Raw genomic sequence first — 20,785 nt, 5'->3', positions numbered from 1 at the left:
TTTCCTAACTACAGAACCAGGAATAAGCACAAAGAATTGTCTGGTTTGACCCAATGCCAAAAATTCTTCACTTCAGTTTGATAGAAAGTATGTTTTTTGAGGCTAGTTCATTCCAACACATTATACATGCATATGATTTTCCTGTGGAATATAGCTTCATTTTGTAAATCTGCTGTAATATTATGGTTCCCTTATGTGTGAGCCAGTTTAATTACATTGTGCATTGTTATTTATCTTTTGCGTTTACTTTCGTTGAAGCACCTTGAGCTCTGTAGATCCAGGTACTGGTCTCCTTCACATATAAAAAAAAAAAAGTTCTCTGCTATTATTTCCCCAACTAAAGAAGTCTTACCACTTTCTTTCTTTCTCTCCTTTCCTCCTGTAACAACTGTAATGCAAATAATTTTCTTCTTGCTGCTATATCTGTATGTATACATTTTCTTTACTACTTTTAATTTTTGTCTTTTATTTCTTTAGTGGTTTAATCTACATATTCTTCAAGCTCCTGAGACCCTGTATTATGTTATTCTATTGAACTACTGTATTCTTTACCTCAGTATTTTCCGTTTGGATTTTTCTCAAACTTTCTCTGTGATTCAGTAACGTTTTTTTCCCCAAATATTTTCCAATTTCAGAAACCATTATTAGGATTGGCACTTTGAAGCATTAATAATGAGTTCAGAAAGCGCTGATGTGCCTGGTTTCCTCCCAGGTATTTGTCTCCATTCATTAATAAACGTGAATTCTTCCATTTTTTTCTCTATAATTGGAGGTACATGTGGTTTATTGATAAGGGTTAGTTTTCTTTTTTTATTTTCCAGGAGTCTTTTCTAATCTCAAGTCATTTAATATTCTTTAAATTTACTTTAGTGATTGGTTTGAAATACTTACAATTTCAATTTTTACATGTGGCTATCCAGGTTTCCCATTATAATTTGTGGAGAGGCACTCTTTACTTCATGTACTTAGCTTTATGTAGTAGAGTAACTTACTATGTATCTGGGGTGTAATTCAGGACTTTCAATTCCATTCCCTTAGTCTGTGAGTCCATTTTTTTAGTACCATGCAGTTTTGATTATTATATTTTTTGTACATTTTGAAGTTTGAAAACAATATTTCCATTCTAATTTAATCTGCATAGAATTGCTTTGGCTATTCAGGGAAGTTCCTGGTTCCATACAAAGTAGTAGAGTCACTTCTAAGTCTTCGAAGAATATCAATTGGAATTTAATGGATATTTTGTTTAATCTGCATAATTATTTGGGTAGGAAGGTAATTTTGACGATGTTTATTCTTAAAATTCATAAATTGAAAATATCTTTACCTTTCCGCCCCTCTTGGAGAGCCCGGCAAGCGACTATCACGCCCGCATGGCAGAGCCTAGCAAGCTACCTGTGGCATATTGGATATGCCAAAAACAGTAACAGTAAGTCTCACATTGAGAGACGTTACTGTGCTCGCTCAAACAAATCGATGAACAACAGGATGACAGTGACAGTGAGAGTGACACTGTCTTTCTTTATTTACTTCTGCAGTGACTTTGTTTTTAGTTTTCATTGTAGAGGTTTTTCACCTTGTTTAATGATTCCTAGGTCCTTGAACACTTTAGATAAAATTTTGAAAGGAACTGTACTTTTAATTTCTTTTTGTTCTAGTTTATTGCTTGCATATAGACATTCTCCATATTTTTTGTAGAAGTTTTACAACCTTACCTTACTGAATTGGTTTATTGTTTCTAAAAGTTTCCTTGGTGGTGTCTTTAAGGTTTAGAATGTTTATTACCAGGTTGCCTAAAAATAGTGACAACTTAACCTCTTTTCCAATTTGGATCCCTTTGACATATTTTCGTCCCATCCTTATGGCAAGAATTCCAAAATTATATAGGCTAAGAGTGGTAAAAGTAGTTATTTTTCACTTTTGTCTGATCTCAGGTGAAAAACTTTCAGGTCTTCACCATTGAGTATAATTTTGACTGAGTTTTTCATAAGTGGCCATTATTATTTTGAGGTATACTACTCTTTTCCTCTCAATGGTTCACCAATTCATCGTGACGAAGGGATGGCAACATTACCAACCAGCGAAGAGAGAACCAAATGTCACTTGCACAGCAAAGCCTGGCAAGCTACCCATGGCATATTCAATATTCCAAAAACAGTAACAAAAATAGGCCTCATTCCCCTGACCCTGGAAGAGCCCCCAATACTGCAGCATTGAGAAGGATGAGCAAGGAGAGGCTGCTAAAATCTCAGGGCCAAACTAGGATGCCAAAAGGAAGAAGGACTAAAATGTGTGACTACACTTTTAATGCACGTACGCTGGCATTGGAAACATCCATCGAGGACCTGATGGTGCAAGCCCAGAAGATCAAGTATGACATCATTGGATTGACCAAGAAGAGAAATATTGATAACATCATGCTGTTTTCATCCCTGGAGAAGATCTGTTCCTTGGAGTGTAGAGGCATCGGTGGTGTCAGTGTCCTTGTCAACATGAACTTGGCCATGAGCATCGATTCGTTCCAATGCCTCACAACCTGAATCGAACACATACGTTTGAATACATGTGGCTCTTTGACGGCAGCTTCTATCTTTATCGTCTATGCACCAACATCCAACTACGACGAAAAAGAAATTGAAGAGTTCTACATAGGACTGGAGAAGTTCTATAAAGAAGAACACATCTTCTACAAGATCATTGTCAGTGATTTTAACACTAAGTTAGGCCAGAGATTTTGCCCAAAGAACTGCACATCAGGAACCAAGGGTTAAAATGGATTGAACATGGGGAGAGACTGTCTGAGTTCATCATGTTGACCAAGACCATCCATGGTAACTCACAGTTCCAGAAGGCCGAATCTAAACATTGGATATGGAAGTCTCCTAGTGGAAAGTACCACAATGAAATTGACATCATATTGAACCAAATATTTTGCCTGACCTTGCTGTTGTCCCAAAATTCCAAATGGGGTCAGACCACTAACTCCTTTGTGGGAAATTCTACTTCACAGAGATGGGAGAAAGGGCCGAAAAGTTTAAGAAGAAAACTCTCAGAACGACCCCCAATTGGGAGCTCTTTGGCACTACTGTGGCAATATAAGAAGATACCATCATTGACAACATCAACGAGGTATACAATCGACTACTTCAGCACCTCCATGATTGTGCGAGGAATGCCAAGAGAGAGAAAGCCACAAAGATGCCTTTTTTCAGAAACTCTCAAGCTCATTCGCCAGTGTGGTTTGGTGCGAGCCTCAGGCAATCACAAGCTAATGTCTGAGCTGGAAAAGGTGTGCAGAGAAGTGACAAAGGAAGACCGCAAAGAGAGAAGAGCAGCAGTGGTGGCCAATGCAGCAGAAGTTGGGAAAAGTATTGACAATGCCCACCTGTCCTGCGCCAACTATAAGAAGAAAATGACTCCCCTCTGATGTCCTGATGAACCTATCACATCTTCCAGAAAGCAATGGAGAAAGCTATCCACTACTTCTATTCGGATCTCTTCAATAACCATGTCCACTGGCCCACATACCAAATTCCACAGGATGGATATATCCATCATTCCCAGCATCTTACCTTGGGAAATCCAACACACCATTTCATTGGTAAAGAAGCATGAAGCACCCAGTTCAGACAAGGCCAGACCCAAACACCTGAAGAATCTGGGGCCAGTACTCTTCAATACACTGGCTTGGCTCTTCAAATACTACCTGTCTGAATGCAAGGTTCTGTCCCAATGGAAAACCAGCAGGACCATTCTGTTTTACAAAAGGGAGACATCCTAGATGTTTGCAACTATCGCCCGATCTTCCTGTAGTCCATAGTGAATAGACAGAAGTTATTCACTCAAGTCATCCTGAATAGAATTGGCAGAACACTAGAGGAAGGACAACCATGCGAGCAAGCTGGGTTCCAAAAAGGATTCAGCACGATCAACCATATCCGCACAGTGACCAAGCCCATTGACATTTTTCGAGAGTTCAAGATGCCACTCTGTTTAATTTTCATCGATTTAAAAAAGGCCTTTGATTCTGTTGAGACTGAAGCGGTCATCGAAGCCCTAGACAAAAAGGTCATTCAAACTCAGTACATTAAGATCCTCTGTGAGCTGTTTTATGGATTCACCACCAGGATCTCACCATTCTACAAGGAAGTGATCATCGACATAAAGAGAGGGTTTCGGCAGGGCAATACATTTCACCAAAACTCTTCAGTGCCACCCTCGAGAATCTCATGCAATGACTGGAATGGGAAGGAATGGGAGTGAATATAGACTGTTAGCAACTACACTGCCTCCAATTCGCTGATGACATCATTCTAATGACATCAAACCTCAGCCAAGCAGCATGAGTGCTGGCCCACTTCGACTGTGAGTGTGAAAAAGTCGAACTGTGGCTCAATCTCGTGAAACAATGTTCATGAGAAATGGACTAGTTCCTGATGTTCCATTTGCTCTGAATGGAATGAACATCTCCAAATGTAGCAGCTACATCAAGAACTCAACATGACGAGTGACCTGGCACCTGAGCTGCACAGGAGGAAGAGAGCAATGTGGAACGCCTTCAAGAGTGTCAAAGAAGTTGTTAAGAGGATGAAGAACCTAAGGTTTCGGGCACATCTTTTCAACTCTACCGTTCTTCCTGCAGTAACATATGCCTCAGAGACCTGGGCCCTACGAAAACATCCTAAGAACACTTTTCGGGTCTCCCAAAGGGAAATCAAAAGAGCTATGCCTGGAGTATCATGTTTCATTCAAGTGAAAAGAGGAATCCGGAGAGTTCTGACCTCCATCAAAGATCCAGAATCAGGAACGTTGTCTCATTTACCAAGGCGTCAAATATCAGATGGGCCAGACATGTAATGCTATTTGGAGAAGACTGCTGGATTAAAGCTGTTACCCACTGGAATCCACGGACGTCAAAAGAACACTGGGCCACCCACCTACGAGATGGTCAGACTTCCATCCAAACCTTGAATAAACGGTTTGAGGCTCTTTGTGTTTCTGGAGAAAGCAGACACCATTGGGCTACACTAGCATGCTACACAGGCAAATGGAGACGTTACTGGCTCCCACTCGAGCAAATCAATGAGCAATGGGATGACAAGTTATACAAGTGATATAAGTGACATTACTCTTTCACTATGTTTTCGAAGTGTTTCTAATGAAATGATGTTTGGTCTTGTTAAGAGCCTTTTCTATGTCAATTGATAAACTATGATTATAATCTCTTTTTATTTAGTGTATTACAGTAATTGATTTACATATATTGAACCATCATTGAAAATCTGGGATGAACCGCACTTTATCATGATATATTGATATATTGATTCAGTCCACTAGAAATTTCTAAGACTCTGCATCAATCATGGATAATGGTGAATAATTTTCTTTTGGTATTAGAGTGATACTGGCTACATAGAAAATATAAGGGAGAGGTTTTTTTTTGATATTTTGGAGAAGTTTTAGAAGTATGGGTACTAGGATTTTGAAGTTTTGGTAAAACTAAGTAGCAAATCCATCTGGACCTGAGCTTTTATTCCTGGAAATATTTTTAATTACTGTTTTAATTTACTTATTTGTCAGTGGTCTATTTAAGTTTTCTAAATCTTCTTAGATAAGTCTGGGGAGTTTGTCTGGTTCTAAGGTTCATCCTTTTCTTTTAATTTTTCTGCTTTGTGGCATAAAGTTATTTGAGTAACTTCTTATAATCTCTTGTGTTTTCTGTCTATCTACATAAATTAAATTTATTAAATTAAACAATTTAATGTTATTTAAACATTTAATGTTTAAATGTCCCATTTAATGTTCCCATTAATTTAATTTAAATTTCTATTACTCTCCTGTAATCGTTGATCCTTTTTATTTGGGTTTTCTTTCTTTCTTCCTTTCTTTAGCTCTTCATGAACTTAGTTATAGGTTTATTTTCTTGTTTATTTTTTTAAAGAATCAATTCCTGACTTTGTTGACCCTTTGCATTTTTTCTTATTTTCTATGCAATAGTTTACTGCTCTAATTTTTATTGTCTCCTACCTTCTACTTATTTTGAGTTCATTCGTTGTTTTTTTCATAGTTTCACTAGTTGTAAGGATAGGGCATTAACTTGAACCTTTTCTTTATTCTTGATATGAGCCTGACAGCTACAAGCGTTCCTATTAGTAAAACGTGTCCTATAGTTTCTGGTAATTTGTGTATTAATTCTTGTTTGGTTTGAGGAATATTCTTACATAATTTACTTCCTCTTTGAGTCATTTGTTTCTTAGCAATGTGTTTCTCAGTTTCCATATATTTAATCATTTCTAAATTTTCTTTCCATGACTAGTTTCTACGTTTTTGGCCTTGTGGTCTTATGCAGTCCTTCATATAATTTCTTCGTTGTGATTTTATGAATTATTGAGTTGGGTCCCAGTATGTGATTTATTCTGGAGAATGTACCATGTGCACTGGGTATGAATCACTTGTAAAACTTGTCGATGTTGTGGATGTCTCCCTTCTAATACAACAGAACAGTCCTGTTGGTTTTCCATTGGTATGGAACCTTGCATATGGACAGGTAGTGTGAAGAGCCAAGCCAGTGTACTGATGAGTACTGGAGGCAGATTTTTCAGGTGTTCTGGTCTGACCTTGTCTGGACCGGGTGCTGGACACATCTTTACCAATGAAATGGCTTATCAGATTTCAGAAGGGAGGACATTGGGAACGACATATCCATCCTGCGGAATTTGGTATGTGGGTAGGTGGACTTGGCTGTCAAAGAGATCCGAGTAGAAGTCATGAATAATCTTCTCCATTATCCGTCTGAAAAATGTGATAGATCCATGAGGACGTCGGAGGGCAGTCATCCTTGTCTTGTAGTTGGCGAAGGACTGGCGAGCATTGTGAATATTTCCCCTGCTTCTGCCGCACTGGCCAACACTGCTGCTCTTCTCTCTTTGAGGTCTTCCTTTATCGCATCTCTGCACAGCTTTGCCACCTTGGATGTTAGCTTGTGATTGCCTGAAGTTCGTGCCAAATCATGTTGGCGAATGAGCTTGAGAGTTTCTGAAGACAGGCCTCTATTTGTGGCTTTCCCACTCTAGGCATTCCTCATGCAGTTATGGAGGTGCTGAACCAGTAGATCATATTCCTCATTGATGTTGTCAACCACAGTATCTTTCAATGTTGCCGAAATAGTGCCAAAGACCTCCCAGTTGGTGATCATTCTTAAACTTAAACTTTGCAGTCCTTTCTCCCCGCTCTGTTAAGTAGTATTTTGCATGAAGGAGACGGTGGTCCAATCTCATTTGGAATTTTGGGACAACAGTGACATCCGTCACAAAACCTTTGATTGAATATGAGGTGGTCAATGAATAATAGTACATATATGTACTTTAGAATGAATGCTTTCTCTTTTTTTGCTTTTTCGGTCACACCTAGCGATGCACAGGGGTTACTCCTGGCTCTGAACTCAGGAATTACTCCTGACATGCTCAGGGGATCATATGGGATGCTGGGAATCAAACCCGGGTCGGCCACATGCAAGGCAAATGCCCTCCCCGCTGTGCTATCATTCCAGCTAGAATGAATGCTTTTATATCCTGAGGGGAGATATCTAGAAGTGGAATTGCTGGATTATATGTCAGTTTAATTCTTGACTTTTTGGAGAAATGTCCATGAGTTAGTTATAAATAGGAATTGAAGTGGACAACATTCCCACTAGCACTGAGAGTTTTATACCACATCCCAGGCAACATTTATTTCCCCCAGTTTTGTTTTTTGATATGTGCCATTCATGTTTGTGTGAAATGATGTCTCATTGTTGTCATAGTTTGAACTTCTTTACTAATAAAGTGACTAATAAGTGACATTGAGCACTTTTTTAAGTGTGAGTGTCTTCTTCAGAGAATTCTGTTCATTTCTTCTCTCCATTTTTATATGAATTTTCATTGTTCATCTTTGTGAGTTTTAAAAATATATCTTAGATGAAAATTTTTTATCTGATATGTTGAGTGAAAATGCATTCACCCATTCAGTTAGTCTTCTTTCAGTTTTAGCCAGTGTTTCTTTTGCCATACAGAAAGTCTTTAATTTGATGTAGTCACATTTTAAATTTTTTTCTGTTGCCTTTGCCAGTGGCATCATACCAATGATAATACCTGTGAATTCCAAACCATGGAGCTTTCTGCAGATGTTCTCCTTAGTGTAACATGGATTCTGGTATGATAACAAGGTTCGTGATCTAATTTGAATTTATTTATGTAAAGTGTGATATGTAGATCCACCTTTAATTTTTATGTGCTTCTTGTTTCCTAACACCAGTTATTTTTTAGACAGAATTCATGTACTTTATTTCACTCCATGTAGTTTGATACTTCATTGAAAATTTGTTTTTGTTGTTGTTGTTGAAAAATTTTTGACCATAAATATGCAGTTTTGTCTTTGGGTACTCTAGTCTAAATCATTGTTCAGGTAGTCTATCCTTATTCCAGTACCATGCTGCTTTGTTCACTACAGCTTTATAGACTAGATTCTTGTTAGGTAATTAGATACCTCCCAATTTCTTATTTCTCTGTATAACTTTAGCTATCTGGGGTGTTTTCTAATTCCACGCAAACTTGTTATTGACTCTTGTAAGTCCTTTAAGAACATTGTATTAATATATATGGGAATAGCATTAAACCTATATAATAATAATTTAGGTATGATGGTCATTTTGACAATATCATACTTCCAATCTATAGAATATTTTTACATTTCCTAACTGAATTTTCCTTTTTATATGTGTCTTGTCATTGATCTTCTGAGTGTTTGATAATATTACAAATATATCCTCAACTGTTTTTTGACTGATTATGATTTTATTCCTCCATTATGAGGAATGGGTGTCAATCTCAATGCATAGAGGTTTCTTGGTTGGGAGTTCTTTATTCAAATATTTATAATTAGCATTCCCTTTTTACATTGCTTGTACAGTTTAATTAGAGAAATGTGTTGTGCATCTAATGCCTTTGCTTTTGTGCATGTAGATTTGTGTCTGTCTTGTGCGTGCTAGTAGTCCCTCTCTGTCTTTGGTTCTTGATATTTTGATTACAACATGTATTGGTATTGTTTTGTTTGCATTTTCTCTTCAGGACTCTTGGATCACTGACACCATCTTGATTTCCATGATAGAGAAATTTTGACCAACTTTTTATCCAACAGTGCTTCTTTCCTCCTACCCCTCTTTCTTTTCCTGGCATTTTTATGATTTTTGAAGTTGCTCCTCTTGGCATTATCAATGGTTGTTGGGGGCCGAAACCTTGGGAAAGAGAACTTGGTCGTTCCCTAAACAAAGATTAGCCACCAGGATATTATGAAAATATATGCGTCACAAGATAATAGTTGAACTGTTACAGAGACAGACATCCTGTGCTGGGGACAAAAAAGCACAGACAAATCATGCTCTGGCCCGTCATGTCCCCTTACACAAATACCCCTCGTGACCCCCTCAGGACCCCTGTTCCGGCCTTCCCTACAGCCTATATATTTTGTGCTTCTGCCTTCAATAAACGAGACCTTGACAACAGTTCCTTGCTTGGTCTCCCTCTTCTTTCTCGCCATTGCTCTTTCAGGTAGCGCCTCTTCAGACCCTGGAATAACTTGGTCCCACTGGATGGGAAAAATGATATATTTTATAGTCTCTTTCTTTTATCATTCATTTTTTCTATTTCTTCTTCTTTCTTGCTGGATTTGTTTACTGTATATTTTAGTGTACCAGTTTGCTTTTTTGCTTTGTTTCATTTGGGGGTCACACCTAGTGGTGCTCAGAGCTTATCCCGGGGACTGCACTCAGAAATTACCGCTAGAAGTGCACTGGGAGGACCACCACATAGGATGCCAAAGATCAAATCCACATTAAACATATGCAATACAAGCACTCTACCCACTGTACTATACCTCTCCCCACCAGTTTGCATTTACGCTTCATCCATATTGCTTCTAGGTATTGTTACTGCATTTTTAAGTTAATTTAGTTCTACTTGAATGATTTGTTTCATTTGTTCATGATATTCTCATCAATATTATTGATTCTTACTATTTATTTTCTTCTTGCTTTAGGGGCTATGTTCACCATTTATGAGGGTTGTTCTGGGTTGGTGTTGTCTATGTCTAGACTGTATTCTTGGTCTGGTGCTTGGAATGGTAGGTGATTCAAAACTTCTTGCACCGTTGTACCATACATATGCTTACATCCTACATTTTGATGGTAATTTTTTATGCTGCTAAGCTGAAGTATGAGGATTTCCAATAGGATTTTTAATGTTTGAAGATGGTGGAGTGAAGTTGTAGAGAGGCTGTTTACAAGTGAGGGCTTTGGGATAACCAGTCGGTGTTCAAAGTACATGGTCTCCATAGGTGGATTGGTCCAAAGTTCCTTAATCATGCCCCTGCAGATATAGGTAGTTCAGTGATACCACCTGAAGAAATACAGTTAATCTATATGCCGGGAAATGAGATGGAGGAAACCTCACTAGGTGATTTTTAGCTATGGTTCTTGTTAGATCTCCTTGTTAGAAGTTAGCTGGAGACCAGGAATAACTGATCTGTTTATCCATGCTATTGAAGAATCACTTAATCATGAAACTGCTCTATTACCTTGAGGTGGGTGAAGTTTACCTCAGTTTCACCCAAGATCAGTTTAAGAGATTAAAAATAAACTGGTATTTCATGGAAATATTTCTAGAAATCATTGAGATGATGCCTCCAACTGATTCTGACCTGTGTATGTGTGTGTATGTATGCACATATATATCTAATAGTTTCTTGTCTACTGTTTCATGTTGTAAGACTAAGATAGAATTGGGATTTTCCTGGTAACCCTCAAAGTTTAGGGTTCTCTTACTGACTGCCACTTTTTCCTTTAACTTTGTTTTTTCTGAGGAATTGGTCTGCACTTTACAGTTCTCTTCAAGGCTGAGTTTGTTGCCTTGTCGTAGGGTTATTCTACTGGCAAGGAAGTCTCTGAGCCTCTTCCTGAGAGTTTCCATGTACTCTGTTTAATTATGTCTAAAGAACTTTCTGTTATTCATCCATTTTGACATAACATTGTCACAATCTTAGAAAAATTATATGAAAACAGCGACAATATGTGTATGACAAAAAATAAAAACCGAATATATAAAATGGCAGCAACTAAGCCACATAAATAAGAATCATAGTTGGAGCTCACCGAACAAGTGATGGGGGAGTTTACAAAAAAAGATACACTTATATCTTTCATGTGAGATCTTCACAGCTATAAATATAAACATACAAAAATTGAAAGGTTTGAGTAGGTTATTCCAAACCAATAACACAAAGTAAAAGGCAGAACTGCTATTGTCAATGCTGATAAATGTCTTTCAGCAAAAGAGTTAATGAGACAAAGATGGACAATGTAGATGTGCAATAACCAATCCATCAGTAAGACACAAATGTCATTAATATATGTATTTGTAATTTTCCCAAAACACATGAGAATAAATATCAGAAAAATTATTAATAGATTCATATAGATACATTGACAGCATCTAGTAGTAAATAAACCATGCTTATGGCAATAGACAAGTCATCTAGACAAAAATTGTTAAATGAGAAGAATCACAGCAATCTAACCTTACATTTGAAGAAATTGGAAACAGATGCAGAAGAAAATGGGATAAGTAAGGGATAAGAAAAGGATAAGTACAGTATAAGTAAGAGATAGTAAAATTTTGAATATATATCAATAAAATAGAAGCCAGCAAAAATCAATAAATCCATGATTTAGTTTTTTGAAAGAATTTTGAAAAGTTAAGGTACTAGCTACTCACTTAAAAGGAGAAAAAATAGTAAGTAACCAAATTAAAAATGTTGCATCGCAAAAAATATGCAAAACTACAAAGAATCATGAGACTACTAAGACTGTATATACACATATATATGAATATATATATATATAGATAGATAGATAGATAAATCAACCAATAAAACTACACAAGTTCTTGGAATCATAGGCACTTTTACGACTGAACTAGAAAGAAGTAGCTTTCTTTGGGAGACCAATCACAAATAGAGAAATTAGCACAGTAAGTAAAAAAAAATCGTTGAGTCTAAAAGTTCAGGACCAGGTTTTCTTAACAGAGATTTTACCAAACCTTCAATGAATATTTAATTTATCATATTATTCCAAAAATATCAAAGAGGAGGAAACACTCCCAAAGCCCATTTAGTAAGTACAAAATAACTTTGACCCTCAAACCAGAAGAGAACAATGCAAAACTAGAAAATTGCAAAATAATATAGATTAATACATATGAGGAGATGTAAGGGGCAAAACTGAAAAAGGGCAATGTGTTTGTTTTCAAAAAAGGTTGCAAGTAAATTATTTTCTCCTCTGCTTTTTTTCCTACAACATACAAGATTAAAAAAAATTAGTCAAGTATCCACGAGGTAAAAATTTTATCTCATCCAAAGAATAGCTTTAAAACAATGAGCAAATCCCTTGATATTGACAGTAATCTGACTCGGAAAATTAATCTGCCTTTCAACTATGAAAAATTCTTTATTTTATGCTGAAATTCAGAGTATTATATTGTGCTATCATGGTTTGTTAAATGTTGATCATTCTCTAACTCTCAGAGTTAAATACTATCACCCTTCTCTCTCACTCTTGCCTACTTAAAAGTCTACAATATTTGAAAAGTCTTCAACATTCTCTAGAAGTCTTTTTGCAAAGCTAAATGTTGAAACTATTTTATTTTTGCCATTGATAAAGTATCCTCCCTATTTCATTAAAAATTAAATGACGACTCATGGGGTCTAAAGAAAATGAATTTCTATTTTTTCTTGCTCTTGAGAATGATTTATGAAATACAAATACATTAATAAACTGGGATGCCATACCCTAGGGAAAATAAGCTAGAATTTATTCAATTGTTAGTGGTTTGCATTATAAAGTGGTCTCTACCAAATTCACATGGTGAGTTTAAGTCATATTTAACTACGTAATGTCATCCCAGATGATGAAAAATGGGAAAAGCAAACTTCCATTTGTCATTCAAATAAAACAAAACCCTAGAGAAGCTTGGAGTCATGTGTCTTTTTACATGGTTGAATTTAAAATTATATTACTATAACTGAGTTCAGTTCCTTAAGGGGTACTTATTCAGAGGAAAGTATTTTCCTACTGTATTTTCATATAACTTAAGTTATTTATTCAACTTATGTTTTCAGAAACTGACACAAAGATAACATCATCTTAAAATTAAAGATTTTTAAAATATGATTTTTATTATACTGATCATAAAAACCACAGCCAGGGGTATTTTTCTTTAAAATATTGCATATATGTTTATATATATGTGCTAGGTTTTTCAGTTACCTTGACTTTTAATTTTTCTATTGAATATAGCTCCATGACTCCATAATATAACTGAAATATAATTGAGTTATATTATACTGAATATAACTCCTTTTCCTCCTCCTCCCTCTCCTCCTGTCTTTACATTGTATAAAGACAGTCATTTCTTTTTCCATTATACTGAGCTAATTAATCTATAAAGTGAAATACTAGTTCAACTGACATAAATTACCAAAAATTAAGGGGAAAAAACGCAACTAAACAAAGCAGACGTGATTTCATCTAAGAAATTGTTACGGATCAGCATGATCAGCCAAGGTCAAACTACAACAGAATAAAAGTAGCCTTTGAGTTTCTTACTGAATTCTTGGTCATGATTACTCTCCAGATTAAAATCTTTGGGCTTCTTGTTTCTTATAAATAGGATTTATTTGTGTTATTTTTATTTCATACCTATAGTCTTGGCATTGTCATTAGTTGTTCTCCTTCACTTTCAAAACTGTTTTAGACTCATTGACATATTCTATGGTCATTCTAACTCTAGGATAGACTCACGAGCAAAAATTTATGTTTCTTAATGGTCTAGTCCAAGACTACATATTATGCTATGTAACTTTTTGGGTTTTTTTGGTTTAGGGCCACACCCAGCACAGGGCCACTAATGACATTGTGCTCAGGAGCGGGCTCTGGTAGGCTCTGGGGACCATAAAGGGTATCAAACCTCGGTGGGCCATAAGCAAAACTATCCCTTTATCTGCTTTTAACCAACCCTCAGATCTTGTCCAGCATGATCATTCAGTCTTAAATAACATGCAATATACCCTCTGGGCTGAGTTATCAAATTATTTAGGGCCAAAAATGAGAATCTAAATTTAACATATTTTGTTACAAATGGATTTTTAAACCATATTTTATTTTCACAAGACGGTGTCTAGAGCCTTTAGAAAGGGAGTTCCAGCACAGGCAAGGGATAGGAATGTTCCAATGATTCTGGTTATGTTTTCTTCTCTAATCAGTGTTTTGTTTCTCCTAGTCTATGGATAAGACTATTACACTTACACATATCCTCATAGTGTAGGCAAAATTCTAAGAAAGACCCCAAATCTTTCACTTTGGGATATATGAATATGTTATTTACATGCTTAGTATAATCGTCTTCCCTGATGGGTGTACAGTTCCAGTTATTATGACAGTATATTGTCACATTATTAAATTACTAATAAGGGAAATTTGAGCAAATTTAAATTGATACTATTCTTGATGCCCTTATATAGCCACCTGAACATTTAGATGGGGCTGTGCTTAATTGAAAATCAGAGGTTCAAAGTGTGAAACTTAGAGAAAACTTATAGAAGCAACCATGCTACTAGGAATCTAGAGTATCCTTAGTATATGAAAGCAACCCCTGACTGATCTCTAGCAAGAAAACAAAGATCAATAGGGCAAAAAAAATGAATATACGTTTTCCAGCAACCACAATAGTTCTTGAAAAAGATCCTGAACTGCAGTTGCAGTGGCAGTTCAACAAACACCTGATTCCAAACATTTGGGATCATGAGAGGAGGGCCCAGGTAATGCCTTAGCTTATTAACTGTAGAACTCCAAAAGAAGAAGTAGAAACACTATATTTGCTATTTGATATTGCTAGATGTGTGGCAATTTGCAATGCAGCAGTGAAAAAAATGCACCCTCTTAACACACTGATTAACAATTATTCACTTTGATGATGCAGTTTTATTCAATTTTATAATTGCTGATAATTTCTTGAGAACAGGGACTATACTACATTTGGACGAATGATGAGAGTCTGTGTCTGAAATGAAAACTTTTCAAAGATATTAATGGAACTTCTTCCTCTTGTGACTTAGGGATCCATGATACAGTTAGCCTCATATCATATTCAAATGTTTTTTCCACTTCATGAATATTTATACAAACTTTGGCATTGTAAATATTTTCTACAGTGTTAATTAGTTCTTTAAGATAAGAAACAGCTTCAGTATAATGTTGATTGCAAAATTGTCCTCTAAAATTTGTCTTGCATTTGATGTTTTTTGCGTTCTAGTGAAAATATTAACCAATTTGTTTGTAAAGTAACATTAACAAGATGGAAGTAAAGGTGTTTTCTGGCTTTAGTCAGGACCCTTGCAAGAAAACCTACTAGTAATTATTACAGTCAAGGGTAATACTGTGGAAACCCCAGAACTGAAGGAAAACCTTAGAAAACAACACTGATAAAAGTTAAAAAAGTTAAACCACTCATGGAAATGGTTTAACTTTGATGGCTTTGTTCCTCTTCTAGACTGGCACAGAACCAAATTTCAAAGGTCCCTGGAATACCTAAAATTTCTTCCATGAGTAATAGAGAGTCCAAGGTATAAATTCAGCTTCCCTGAATCTCAACTATTAGGGGTAATTGGGGAATTCTGGGGGAATGGACCAATGGGAATCATCAGATTTAAAGCAGCTAGTACTTAGATCTCAACAGCTTAATCATATTGTTAAAGAGTAAAGCATTCTGATTTCTTACTGCTTCTTACAATTTTAATGATATAGCAAAATTTACAATATCCTTGATAATAGTTTCATTCATATATCATTCCAACTCCAAACTTACCACTAGTGCGTCTACTGTCCTTCAGTGTTTCAAGGAAAACTCCTGGCACTCTGAACACTCAACAATAAGTGGGTTTTATAGATCATCTCTCTGGCCCTGTTGCCTTTGGCCATTCCTTGTTCCCTTACTATGTTTCTTGATATCCCACATATGAGGGAGAACAATCTCTCAGCCACTCTCTCTCTGACTGAATTCACATAGCATGATGTCATATAGTTCCAACCACATGGTAGCAAATGGCATTATTTTATCATTTTTATAATCAAGTAGCATTCTATTATGTATGCATCCAATTTCTCTATTGAGTGAACTTTTCTCAAAAATACTGTTCTAGAATCCTTGGGACAAATCCCAAGAAATGGAATTGTCTTATGAAAGCTTAATTCTTAGTTTTGTAATATTCCAAGTATATGTTTTATTTTTCATGTAGGTACTGTGATTGACAACGGTGTTCATGCTAGCTTTTCAGGCATACATCTTAGGTTTAGGAGAATAAGTCATATCCTTTTATGAATCAATTGAACTAGTTGACATTTCCACAAATAGTGCAAGAGGATTCCTTTTCCCCACACCTATGCTGAAATATGCTTTTTTTATTTTAGTGTTTTTTATTCCCTTTATTTTTTATTATTTTCCCATTTTGATCAAGGTATTGTGGTTTACAATACTGTTAATGATACTTTCACTAGTCCATCATCCCAGCACCACAACAAACACCAGAGTATTGCTTTCCTCCACCGGTGTACCAGGTACCCCTCTCAGTCTCCCACCCCAACACGCAGGGCTAAGCTAAGTTCCATTCGTAAGAGCTCCACATTTCTACTGCCTTTGGCCATTTGTTACTTCGTAACTACGTTTCTTTCTTCTTTTCTAAGGGTACAACTATAATGTTTGGTTTTTACTTAGAAAATCCTCTTTTGCTTACTTATTTATTTTTGCTTATTCTCCAAAAGTTTTTCCCCATTTATGGTTGTGATTAATGTCTATTTTCAAATCATCATGTTCTTGGAGGATAGTCAATATAATTTATAATCCTCATAATTTTATTGAAGTGTGGTTTATGATCCAGCATGTGGTTTATCTTGGAGAATGTCTCATGTGCACTGGAAAATAATGTGCACTTAAATTTTGAAAGATAGAACTCCCTACATATGGTCAGCCTTTAAAAGATAATTGCTCTCCTGTAAGATGTTTTTCCAGATTCAGACGTAGAGCCTGTGTGTTTACCTGGCTGTTCAGACATGTATTTTTTTTTTCCTTTTTGGTTCACACCTGGCAATGCTCAGGGATTATTCCTGTCTGTACATTCAGGAATCATTCCTGGAAGTGCTGGGGGACCATAGAGGATGCCAGGGATTGAACTCAGGTAGGCCCTGTGAGAGGCAAACACCCTACCATTGTACTATAGCTCCAGCCCGGTCAGATGTGTATCTTACAAGGCACAGAAAATTTGGTTAACTTTTCTGATCCAACCTACTATTTTATGTCCTATAATTGGTCAGTTTAGGCCCTTGAGGCTGAGTAAAATTGAGACAAAGAAATTTGTTTCCATAGTTCTCTAAAAAATATAATGTTTTAGAAATTTGTTTTGTGTCTTAAAGAAAAAAAAACTTTATTTTTATTTGAAAACTGGTTTCACTGCTGTAAACTTTCCAGGTTGTTTGTCCATAAAGTCCTGTATCATTCCTACGAATTCAAAACTTATATCTAGCTATATATAATATTCTTGATGTGGTGTTCATTTCATTATTTATTTTAGCTATATCCCATCATCTGACCTTTAAAATCATATAGTTGAATTCTAATTTCTAATATGTGTTAAGACTTTTGATATATACATATATTACACATATATATGTGCAAGTATATATATGCTGATATTTGTACTTTTCTTGTACTATTTTTGTCTGACTTCGATATCAGGGTCAAACTTCATAAAATCAATTGAAAATGAGTGTTAATTTTTTTAAACGTTTTGCAGACTTCTCTAGTGGAAACTACTGTAGCTGAAGATTGCTTTGGAGTTTTTTAAATGACAATTCATTCAGCCATGGATGAATATATTAAGAACTTGTGACATATACAAAAGTCTCTAAGAAAACACAAAATCATGTAATTTTAGATGACAGGGATGGTACTAGAGGACATCATGTACAAGGAAGTCAGTCAGGGGAAAGAGATAGGAACAAATGATCTATCTTACATGTGGGACTTAAAGATATACAAGGCAGCAACAAAGGCAACACAAGAGAACTAATCCCTACAACTGAGTTAGTTTTCTTTTTTGGAGAGGGGGTAAAAAGAGGAGGCGTAGGGATAGTTGTGGAAGGGAGGTGGGTATGCTGGCGATGGGCGTGGTATTAGAATTATGTATGTGAGAAACCATCATTAACAATATTCTAGCGACCCGCCTTCCACTCGTCCCAGCCTGCTCCTCGGACCCTGAACACCCCAGCCTACCCTCCCCTCCGGACTGCCACCCTAGTGGCCAGCACACCTCCCCCAAGTACCGCAGCCATTCTGTCTTCCGGCACAGGTGTGTGATGTCCGCTAGCCTACCCTCCCCTTGGCCCAGCCAGTGTGCGCTATTGTGGGGAAAGGGGCATGGCCTAATCATTAAGAGGCGTGGCCTAGGCAAAAGTGGATGTGGCCTCTTTTTGGGTCGTGCCCACTAACGCGGCCACAGATATTCTCCTAAAACCCATCAATATGTTGTTTCATCTCAACCTTCACTACCTTTGTCATGTCCAAGAGTAACATCCTAGCTATCCGTAAATAGTAGTACAATAAACCACAAGACTTCACATAAGGATTAAAGGAACATCTGACTGGGAGGCCATATTCTAGAATGGGAAAATAAAAAAGGAAACATTATTGACTGAGCCCATCCACAATCTGAGCCCATCCAGAATACTTTTTTGCAAAAAGAGGGAACAGGGATACTGCTCTTGAAGGTCCCTCTTCCATACTACCACCACCACATGAAGAAACAGCGCAAATCCCCACCACAAGCAGAGGACGACAAAAGGAGTCCAGAAATCTCAATAAGCATTTCCAGTAAACTTGAGCTCTCTGATAAAGAATTCAGTGTTGAAATGCTCAAGATATTCAATGAACTCAATGGAAAGATTGACAACTTAGAGGACCTGTGGTTGCTTTCAACAATAGAATGACTGCAGTGGAAGACAAAATCAGAGTGCTTGAAGATGAGCTGCAAGAAGCCTATAGGCAACAACAAAAAATGGGAAGAAACCTCAAAATAGCTCTAGGGCGACTCAGAGTCCTAGGGGATGACTTCAAGAGGAACAACATTAGAATCATTGGAGTACCAGAGGACAGGGAACCAACCCCAACAAAAAAGCCACAGTCAAAAAAATCATTGCTTAAAAGTACCCAGAGCTGGAGAATGCAGGCATTCAGATACAAGGTGCCTGAAGGGTGCCAGCTAAAAGAGATCCTAACAGAAAAACCCCAAGACATTTCATAGTTACAATGATGGACTTCATGGATAGAGACACAGTACTGCAAGCAGCAAGGTCGAAGAAGGAAATCGCATACAAAGGAGCACCCCTTAGATTCACAGCAGAACTATCAGAGGAAACCCTCCAAGCCAGAAGGCACTGGTTGGATATAGTGAAAAAACTCAATGAAATGAGCGCTTCACCAAGAATACTTTATCTAGCTAAACTCTCATTCAAACTCGAAGGAATGATACACTGTATTTGGGATAAACAACGCTCATGAACCCCATAGACTCAAAAGCAAAACAAATGAAGCACTAAGGGGCTACTGTAAGACAAGAAGAACCCCTAAAGCACAACAAACACAGACAGATGGCGCAAAATCCTATAACAATAATTTAGTCAATGGTCTAAATTCACCAATTAAGAGACACAGAGTGGCAAAATGGATTCAGAGATTGAACCCAACAATCTCTGCAAAAAAACGCTTCTGAATAACCAGAACAAACACAGACCCAAAGTCAAAGGATGAAAACAGTCCTGCAAGGAAACAACTCTCTCAAAAAAGCTGGGCTGGCCTTAGTAGTACTGGACAACATAGATTTCAGGTTGAAAAAGTTTAGAACATGTAGGGAAGGCCATTTTTTATTAATCAAGAGATATGTACATCAGGAATAAATCACACTACTAAACCCAATGAGGGAGCAGCCAAATTCCTACAACAACTGCTAACAGACATTAAGACGGACATCTCGAGCAACACAATAATAATTGGAGACTTCAGCACTGCCCAATCACCCCTGGATAGGTCAAGAAGATTAAAATCCACCAAGGATATACTGGCTTTGAAGGAAGAAATAGAAGAGATAGGGCTAATAGATTTATACAGGGATTTATATCCCACAAAAAGGGAGTACACATTCTTTTCGAGTGCAAATGGAACATTTTTCAGAATAGACCATGTGCTGGGCCACACAACATACCTCGACAAAATCAGGAAGATAGACTTTGTATCAGCTATCTTTTCAGACCATGACACACTGAAGATAGAAGTAAATCACACACAGATGCAGAAAACCAAATCAAAAACCCAGAAATTAAACAACTTGATGTTGAACAATGAGTGGATCAGGAAGGAAATCAAGGAAGAAATCAAAAGGTACCTGGAAACAAATGAGGATGAAGACACAAGCTACCAGAACCTGTGGCAAGCATCTAAAGCCGTGTTAAGGGGAAAATTTATAGCTATGCAAACATTCCTCAGGAAGGAAATAAACGGTCCACATAAATAACTTGACTTCACAGCTTAAGATTTTAGAAAAAGACCAACAAAAGGAGCCAAACCAGGCAGAAGAAAAGAGATAATAAAACTTAGGG

The sequence above is a fragment of the Sorex araneus genome, chromosome X (assembly GCF_027595985.1).
Source record: "Sorex araneus isolate mSorAra2 chromosome X, mSorAra2.pri, whole genome shotgun sequence".
In the NCBI taxonomy this organism is placed as follows: Eukaryota; Metazoa; Chordata; class Mammalia; order Eulipotyphla; family Soricidae; genus Sorex; species Sorex araneus.
The sequence above is the reverse complement of the archived record's forward strand: the minus strand, read 5'-3'. Positions refer to the sequence as shown.